An 8,484-nucleotide genomic window follows, 5' to 3' on the forward strand; every position below is an offset into this window, starting at 1 on the left:
TTCTATTTTAATATTAGAATTTAAGTCTAATTAATATCCTTCACAAGTCTGAGAATCGAACCACTTTTACCACTATCTACAAATCACATCAATGTTTGGCGCCGCCGACGCGGACTTGTTTTTAGGGTTTTAGATTTATTTATTTTTATTATTTTTGTTCTTTTTTTATGTTTTTGGGTATTTATCTTGTGTCTACAGGTTCTGGATCATAAAGATAATTGAGCCAAAGAGTTTGGTGATTTCATAAAGACTTGGAGCTAAAGATTAAAGCAAAAAGAACAGAAAAGAAGACAATTTTATTTTAGACAATTTTAGTTTAGAGTTTGTTTATTTTCTTTTAGAAAAAAACTGTATTACGGTTTATTATTTTTGTAATTTTTCTTTACTTTTTTTGGACTTTTGGACTTTGGGACATTATTTTTTTATTACCCTACGGAAGGGTACTTTAAATATAAACCGTTTGCATAGAAGGAGGACAATTACGATATTGTCTCTGCACCTTGGGTTCGTACACTAGACATCGGAGTCAGTGGCCCGAGTCGACTACAACCGATTCATCCCCCGTCTGGAACGGGAGGTAAGATTCTAAACGCGAATTCCCTTTCAGCGAGTTACTGGACTCCTTCGTATGCATATATGTTGAGGACTGAATACGGACATTTATTTTTCTAGTAAAGGGCAAGGCCTGGCCATACAAGATAAGGGTTCGGATTTCATCACCGTTCTCTTCTTGCCCGCTTTAGGAACACGTAACCTACGCGAACCTAAGCCTAAATTTTTGACTAGAACGAGACCGATAGGGTAACGAGCTTAACAGGGAAGTCACTCGAAAAATATTGGTTACTCTTTTAAGCATACTTCGAAGTTTTTGACGGTTTCTGTAAGTTGAATGCGTGACTGCGCCGCCTTGTAATACCAGTGAGGCCTTGGGTATCAAAGCTCCACCGAGCTTCCCTTGCCTCTATTCAACTTACGTTAACTCGGATTGATTTCATAGGCGTTTGCTTAAATTGTAACGAATTCCCGTTCGAAGGATTAGAAGCTGGTCTAGAAACAATCTAAGTGGAGCCATCATGCTTTTTGTTTGCTAGAAATCAATAGGTTTGATTTGGTTGAGTCGGCCTTGATCTGTGTTTGCTTACCCTTCCAATTTAGAAAATACTATTGTATGCATGAACGTAAAAGAGACGCACTAGGTAGATTTGTTAAAGAGAAACCTAGTAGTTCGAAGCGTCTCGATTACCTTAATCTAGAGAGTCCGACTTTTGAAGAGTCTGTTTTTGAACGTCCTTTGACTGAGGAGAGAATACTTGTTGCTCCGATAGCGCCAGAAATGGCAACTTTGAAAGCTTTGTTGAATCCAACTAGGACTACTCGTCCTTCGTGTATTAAGTTAGCTGAAACGGAGGCACCCTATGAACTGAAACCTGGGACCTTACAGATGCTCCCGATATTTTTAGGGAAAGAAAATGAAAAGCCTTATTACCATGTTAGGGATTTTGAGGAAATTTTTAGTACTCTAAGAATTAGAGGCTTAGATGATGATGCTTTGAAACTTAGGTTATTCCCGTTTTCCCTGAAAGATAAGGCCAAGTCGTGGATGTATAGTTTGGACTCCGAGTCAATTGATACATATGAACAACTTACATCTGCCTTTTTCAATAAGTTTTTCCCTAGGCACAAAACATCATCTATTAGGACGCAAATATGCACATTTTCACAACAAGAGGGAGAATCTTTATATAGGTATTTGGAAAGGTTCAATGATTTATCATCCCAGTGTCCTCATCATGGTTTAGAAAAGGTTAGGCTAGTTCAGATCCTTTATGAGAGTATAGATTATTCCACAACGACCATGGTTGAGTCTCTATGCACTGGTGGATTTGAAAACCAAATTGTTGATGCGTCGATGGAATTTTTTAATGAAATCGCCGAAAAAACCCAGCAATGGGAAAATAGTAGGGCACCCCAGAAAACAATTCTTTTAAGTAGAGGAAACGTTAATAGGGTAGAAGGAGGCTATGAATCAGATGCCAAAATTGTTGCTATAGCAAAAAGGTTAGAAGCCTTATAAGTGGGCCAGACTAGTGGTAGAGTGGAGCCTTTTTGGGAAGGCCAGAATATTGAAGAGCAAGCCAATGCTCTTTATAATAACACTAGATTTGATAACAGTCAAAAGATTGACCCATATTCAGAAACCTATAATCCTGGTTGGAGAAACCATCCGAACCTTTCGTGGTCTAAGGGCCAAAGTCAAGGTAAGTTTAGTAATTCTAATGCTCCCCCAAGTTTTGGCTATACTAAGAATCCTTCAGGATTAGCTCAGTTTCAGAATCAGTCAGATAAGAAAATCCTAAGTTTAGAGAAATCTCTCGCCTTGTTAACTCAGCAAACTGCAAAATTTCAGTTATCCGTAGAACAGAGTCTACAAGCTAGTAACAGGATAGGACAAGAAAATAGTCAGGCTATTTCCGAGTTAAAAACCCAGGCTGGTCTGGTAAGTGATTCTTTGAGAGAAAAAGGTAAGTTTCCTAGTCAAACACAACCCAACCCTAGAGGAGTTCGTCAATTAGGTGCAAAACCATCGAATCAATTGAATGCTGTCAGAATCCTTAGAAGTGGTAGAGTTGTAGACAATAAGGTAACCATGCCAGATAGTGAACATACTGTAGTTCACCCCTCAGGATCTCACCTCTCAGGACCAGTAGCTGAAGAGACTGAAAAGTTTCTAATGATGTGAATTCGGTTCCTGAAAGGTCTTATTTTATGCCTAGAGCCCCATTTCCCCAGCTATTAGTACCAACAAAGAAGGAATCGAACTTTAATGACATACTGGAGGTTTTTAAGCAAGTTACCATAAACCTTCCCTTATTAGATGCAATTAGGCAAATTCCTGCTTATGCAAAGTTCCTTAAGGATATGTGTACGCGAAAGCGAAAACTTAGCGTTCATAAGAAGGCTTTTTTAGATAGTCACGTAAGTTCAATCATTCAGAACACCACAACTCCAAAGTACAAAGACCCAGGTTATCCTACCATTGCTTGCACAATAGGTAACTTTCGGGTAGAAAAAGCTTTACTTGACTTAGGAGCCAGTGTAAACTTACTGCCATTCCATGTATACTTACAGCTAGGACTTGGTGAAATGAAACCTACTCAGATGACACTGCAGTTATCGAGGATGTTCTTATTGAGGTCGAAAAGTTTATTTATCCAGTGGATTTCGTGGTTCTAGATACCCAACCTGTCCCTGACCCAGAGAACCAAATACCTGTGATTTTAGGTCGCCCATTTTTAGCTATGTCTAATGCGATCATTAACTGTCGAAATGGTGTGATGAGTTTATCTTTTGGTAATATGACTATGGAGATGAACATTTTTAATGTCAGTAAGCAACCTCATGAGCTAGATGACACATGTGTTGAAGAGGTGAACATGATAGAAGCCTTAGTTCAGGAGTCATTACCAAACATTTTGTCTGAAGACCCATTAGAAAGTTGTCTATCCCATTTTGGTTTAGATTTTGATGACGATAGCACTATTGAACAGGTGAATGCTCTATTAGATTCTACCCCTGTGTTAGACACTGATAGATGGAAAGCTAGGTTCGAACAGTTACCAGTTTCTGAGACTACCCTAATTCCTTCTTTAGAAGAGCCCCCAAAGTTGGACCTTAAACCACTACCCGATACTCTAAAGTATGTGTTTTTAGGCCCATCTGAGACTTTACCTGTGATTGTAGCTTCCAATTTGGATAGTGATCAGGAAAGTAGGCTAGTAAATGTACTTCAAGACAATAAGGAAGCTTTAGGGTGGACTATAACAGACATTTAGGGTATAAGTCCTACTGTATGTATGCATCAGATTCATTTAGAGGAAGACTCCAAACCTTCTAGGGAGATGCAACGTCGACTGAACCCTAACATGAAAGAGGTAGTTTGAAAAGAGGTGCTTAAGTTGTTAGATGCGGGTATTATTTACCCAATTTCAGACAATAAGTGGGTCAGCCATGTTCAGGTTGTCCCCAAGAAATCAGGTATCACTGTAGTCCAGAATGATAATAATGAATTAATCCCAACCCGAGTGACCACGGGATGGCGTGTGTGTATTGACTATAGGAAATTTAACAAGGTCACAAGGAAGGATCACTTTCCCCTTCCTTTTATCGACCAAATGCTAGAGCGATTAGCTGGACATAGTCACTATTACTTCTTAGATGGCTACTCCGGTTATAATCAGATCGTTATTGCCCCAGAAGACCAAGAGAAAACCACTTTTACCTGTCCCTTTGGTACCTTTGTGTATAGACGCATGCCTTTCGGGCTATGTAATGCCCCTGCAACTTTTCAGCGTTGTATGATGAGCATATTTTCTGATATGGTAGAATGGTTCTTAGAGGTCTTTATGGATGATTTTTCAGTATTTGGTTCATCTTTCGATGAGTGCTTGCATCATTTGACATTAGTGTCGACTAGGTGTAGGGAAAAAAATTTAGTGCTTAATTGGGAAAAATGCCATTTCATGGTTAAATAAGGAATTGTGTTAGGGCACATCGTCTCTTCAAAGGGTATAGAGGTAGACAAAGCCAAATTTGACCTTATTAAGACTTTACAGGTCCCAAAAACCGTAAAAGATATTAGGTCATTCCTAGGGCATGCAGGTTTTTACCGTCGATTCATTAAGGATTTTAGCTTGATTTCTAGACCTCTTTTCAATTTGCTTGCTAAAGATGTTAAGTTTGTCTTTGGTGATGCTTGTTTAGAGGCTTTTGAGAAGCTTAAAACTTTACTCACTACTGCCCCGATAGTCCAGGCACCTAACTGGAACCTACCCTTTGAAATTATGTATGATGCTTCAGATTATGCTATAGGCGTTGTGCTAGGTCAGCGAGAAAACAAATTACTCCATGTGATTTACTATGCTAGCAAAACTCTGAATGATGCCCAAATGAACTATACAACTACCGAGAAGGAATTGCTAGCCATCGTGTTTGCCTTGGATAAGTTTAGATCCTATCTATTAGGTTCTAAGATCGTAATCTATACTGATCATGCTTCTTTGAAATACCTTTTGTCTAAGAAGGATACCAAACCTAGATTGATTAGATGGATCCTTTTGTTACAAGAATTTTGTCCAGACATTAGAGACAAAAGGGGTGCAGAGAATGTAGTAGCAGACCACTTGTCTAGGCTAGTTGTTAGTTCCCCAAATAATTCCCTTCCTATAAGGGACAGTTTTCCTGATGAACAATTGTTCTCTGTTTCCCAATCACCTTGGTATGCGAATATAGTGAATTATCTTGTTACTGATCGAATGCCTCAACATTGGGGTAAGGAAGATCGTTATAGGTTTTTAGACGAGGTTAAGCATTTCTTTTGGGACGATCCTTATCTGTTTAAGTATTGTCCGGACCAGATTATCAGGTAGAGGTTTCTAATAGGGAAATTAAACGTATTCTAGAGAAAACAGTTAATCCAAACAGGAAAGACTGGTCGTCGAGGCTTACTGATTCCTTATGGGCTTACCGTACTGCGTTTAAGACACCCATTGAAATGTCACCTTATCTTTTAGTGTTTGGAAAGGCATGTCACCTTCCCTGTTGAGTTATAGCATCGATCTTATTGGGCTATTAAGAACTTAAACTTTTCACTTGACAAGGCAGGAGCTCAAAGAAAGCTCCAGCTCAATGAGTTGGACGAGATTCGTAGAGATGCATACGATAGTGCTAAGGAGTATAAGAACAAAATGAAACTTGTGCATGATAGGAATATTTTACGAAAATCATTTTCTCCAGGTCAAAAAGTTCTTCTATATGACACTCGTTTGCATCTATTCCCCTGGAAGTTGCGGTCTCGGTGGACCGATTCTTTTGTGGTCCGTACTGTTTTTCCTCATGGCGTTGTTGAGATTGAGACACCAGATGGTAGTAGTTCTTCGAAGGTTAACGGTCAGCGATTGAAGCCCTTTTAGAGCCTTTTCCTACAGGTGATGTTGAGGAGGTCCCTCTGGAGGACCCTGTTTACCTTGATTGACCATCGAGGCGATTTTGTATGTTGTATAATATTTTTGTAGGTATTTGGTTACACTTCACCCAGGTACTATCTTTCCGACTTCTCTCTTTACTATTTCCTCATGTTACTTATATTTTTGGTACTGTTCTTTAATTAGAAACATTGAGGACAATGTTAGATTTAAGTTTGGGGGTGGGGTAGAACTTTTTGTTACCTTTTCGTTGCAATAAATAAACTCCAGAGTCTAGAAATTTATGCCTATTAAGGATGGCACTAACCAATCTAAGTGGATGGAAGCATCTTGGTTGTAGGAGTTGAGGAACCAATCTGATTAGATGGCAACATCTAAAGAGTCTATTCATAAAAGCACAGAGCTCAGGTGTTAGAAATAACATGATAGTTTCACCATATCTCGTTGAGTCCTTTTCACTTCTGTTTTTATTTTGTTTTGTTTTTAAACTATGTTTCTCTAAGTGATTAGGTGGGGCTCACGATTCAAGTTGTTACCAATGCTAGGGTGAATTAGAGTGATTGAGATACAAAAAAAAAAAAAAAAAGAGAGAGAAATTGAGACCAGACCATCAGACCAACTGGAATAAATTTAATAAAGTCGACCACTGGAACCCTTGTATATGCCAGTGTGTTGACCTAGAGTTAGGATTATCAATCACTGGTTCCCTTGTATATGCCAGTGTGTTGATATTAGTCAGACTAGTATCTCAGTCCATTAGGATAGGTTCATTTTGGCGGAGGCCTTCAGACAGATATGAGAAACACCGTTCACCTAGTAAACATCAAAACCATCTATGTTTTTCTCTATATCCATCTTCTTGATCTATCCATGTGATTAGTTTTGACTCAGGATAGTGATGTCCATAGTGTGACTATCTGAGTAGAGCTCTGTCACTTCATATGAATTTTAGTATGCTTGAGTGCGAACTCGTGTACAGCAATTGGAATTTCGCATCAGGGTACTTCCTCCTGTAGTCAATAATTATGCCAACCAAGGAGATTCTTTAGTGCCTTCCAAGGTTCTGTGTAGATAGTTAGGGTCTGGAGTATAAAGGTTTTGTGGGTATACATCTGGTAAACCCTCCAGAGACAACACTCCGCCACTAGGGACAGCTAGGGGTTTAAAGGCTTATTGCATACGCTAAATGCAATCGACGATGCCTGCGACAGTGAGTTAGGATTTTATTTTTATTTTATTTTTGCTCGAGGACTAGCAAATATTAGGTTTGGGGGTATTTGATAGACACATTTTTGTGTCCGATTTGTCTCGATTCTATATATTGTTATGGCTCATTTTTGTACTTATTATGGTGTTTTATTTATTTGTAGTTATTTTTGGACAATAAACATTTTTGGAAAAAATTGGCTCGAAAAGTTGTCGGAAAGCACCCGGAGGACATTTGTTATTCGGACCCTCACTTTGGATAAGGGGTAACCTAATTACTAAGTGGCATCCCATTTCCAGGCAGCCGCTAATCACACCCCTACCATGGATAAGGGGCAACCATCTTCAACATTCCAAAAAACCAAGTTTTGGCCGGAAATATCTTAGCAGTGAAGAACAGATTAGGGTTCTTGATTTGGAGGAGTTTGAGGTCGATTAAACCTCTGATTTTCATAGGATAGACTCCTTATGGGTCTAGGAATCTTATATGGGTATTGAAATCGATTAGACTGGGCTCAATCGACGGATTTTTATCACAACAGAAATATATGGAAAGTCACGTGTGTGACCTGTTTTAGGAATTTTAGAGAGATTAAAGTGTTATAAACCTTCCCAAAGATTTGTATCTATCTAAGGAAGAGTTTATAATAAAAAGGAAAGCTCAGAAACGCATAGAAATTCTAAAACAAGAAATTGCCGCAACTTTGCCGTGAAGAGAAGGAAAGAGATTTTGGAAGATTTGGGAGAGATTTAATCGGTATTTTTGATATAAATAGATTGTTTGGGTCATATAGAAGGGGTGTCGAGTGTTTGGGGACCTGAAGAGAGCCAGAGAAGAAGAAATCAGAGTTTTATCAAACTCTGTTTCTGTTGCTGCTGCACAGCTCAAGAACGCGAAGAACATTGACGCACGAGAAACAGTCGCAGAACAGTGTCTTGTTCAACAGCAGAAGATAAGTAACGTTTATATAAAACATTAATCATTGTTCCTCTTTGTACCAGAGATCTGTAACACTTTTACGCTGTTGCAAATCAGCTACTTTACACCTTTCACTCTTTTAATCAACTTTTGAGCAACAAACGTGTATTTTGAGCAAGTGATTAATATGAGGAGCTAAACCCCATTGTTGAGGCGATAGAGGAAGCTATTTTTCCAACAAAAAGTGGTATTCTCTTATTTATTTATTTATCGCAATTATTTTTATGATTGTTTTGCCTTGAGTGAAAATTGTTTGAATGATTCTTGTTAAGCAATTGTTATTTCTTTTGATAGAACATGCTTGGACCTAGGTTTTTG

At 38.6% G+C, this 8,484-nt stretch overlaps 1 pseudogene; it reads right to left on the reverse strand.

Annotated features, from left to right (window-relative positions):
- Positions 1-1,697: 1,697 nt before the first annotated feature.
- LOC113307137 lies at positions 1,698-1,797 on the reverse strand (annotated as a pseudogene).
- Between the last annotated feature and the right edge of the window lie 6,687 nt (positions 1,798-8,484).

Source organism: Papaver somniferum, chromosome 8 (genome assembly GCF_003573695.1).
Source record: "Papaver somniferum cultivar HN1 chromosome 8, ASM357369v1, whole genome shotgun sequence".
NCBI lineage: Eukaryota > Viridiplantae > Streptophyta > Magnoliopsida > Ranunculales > Papaveraceae > Papaver > Papaver somniferum.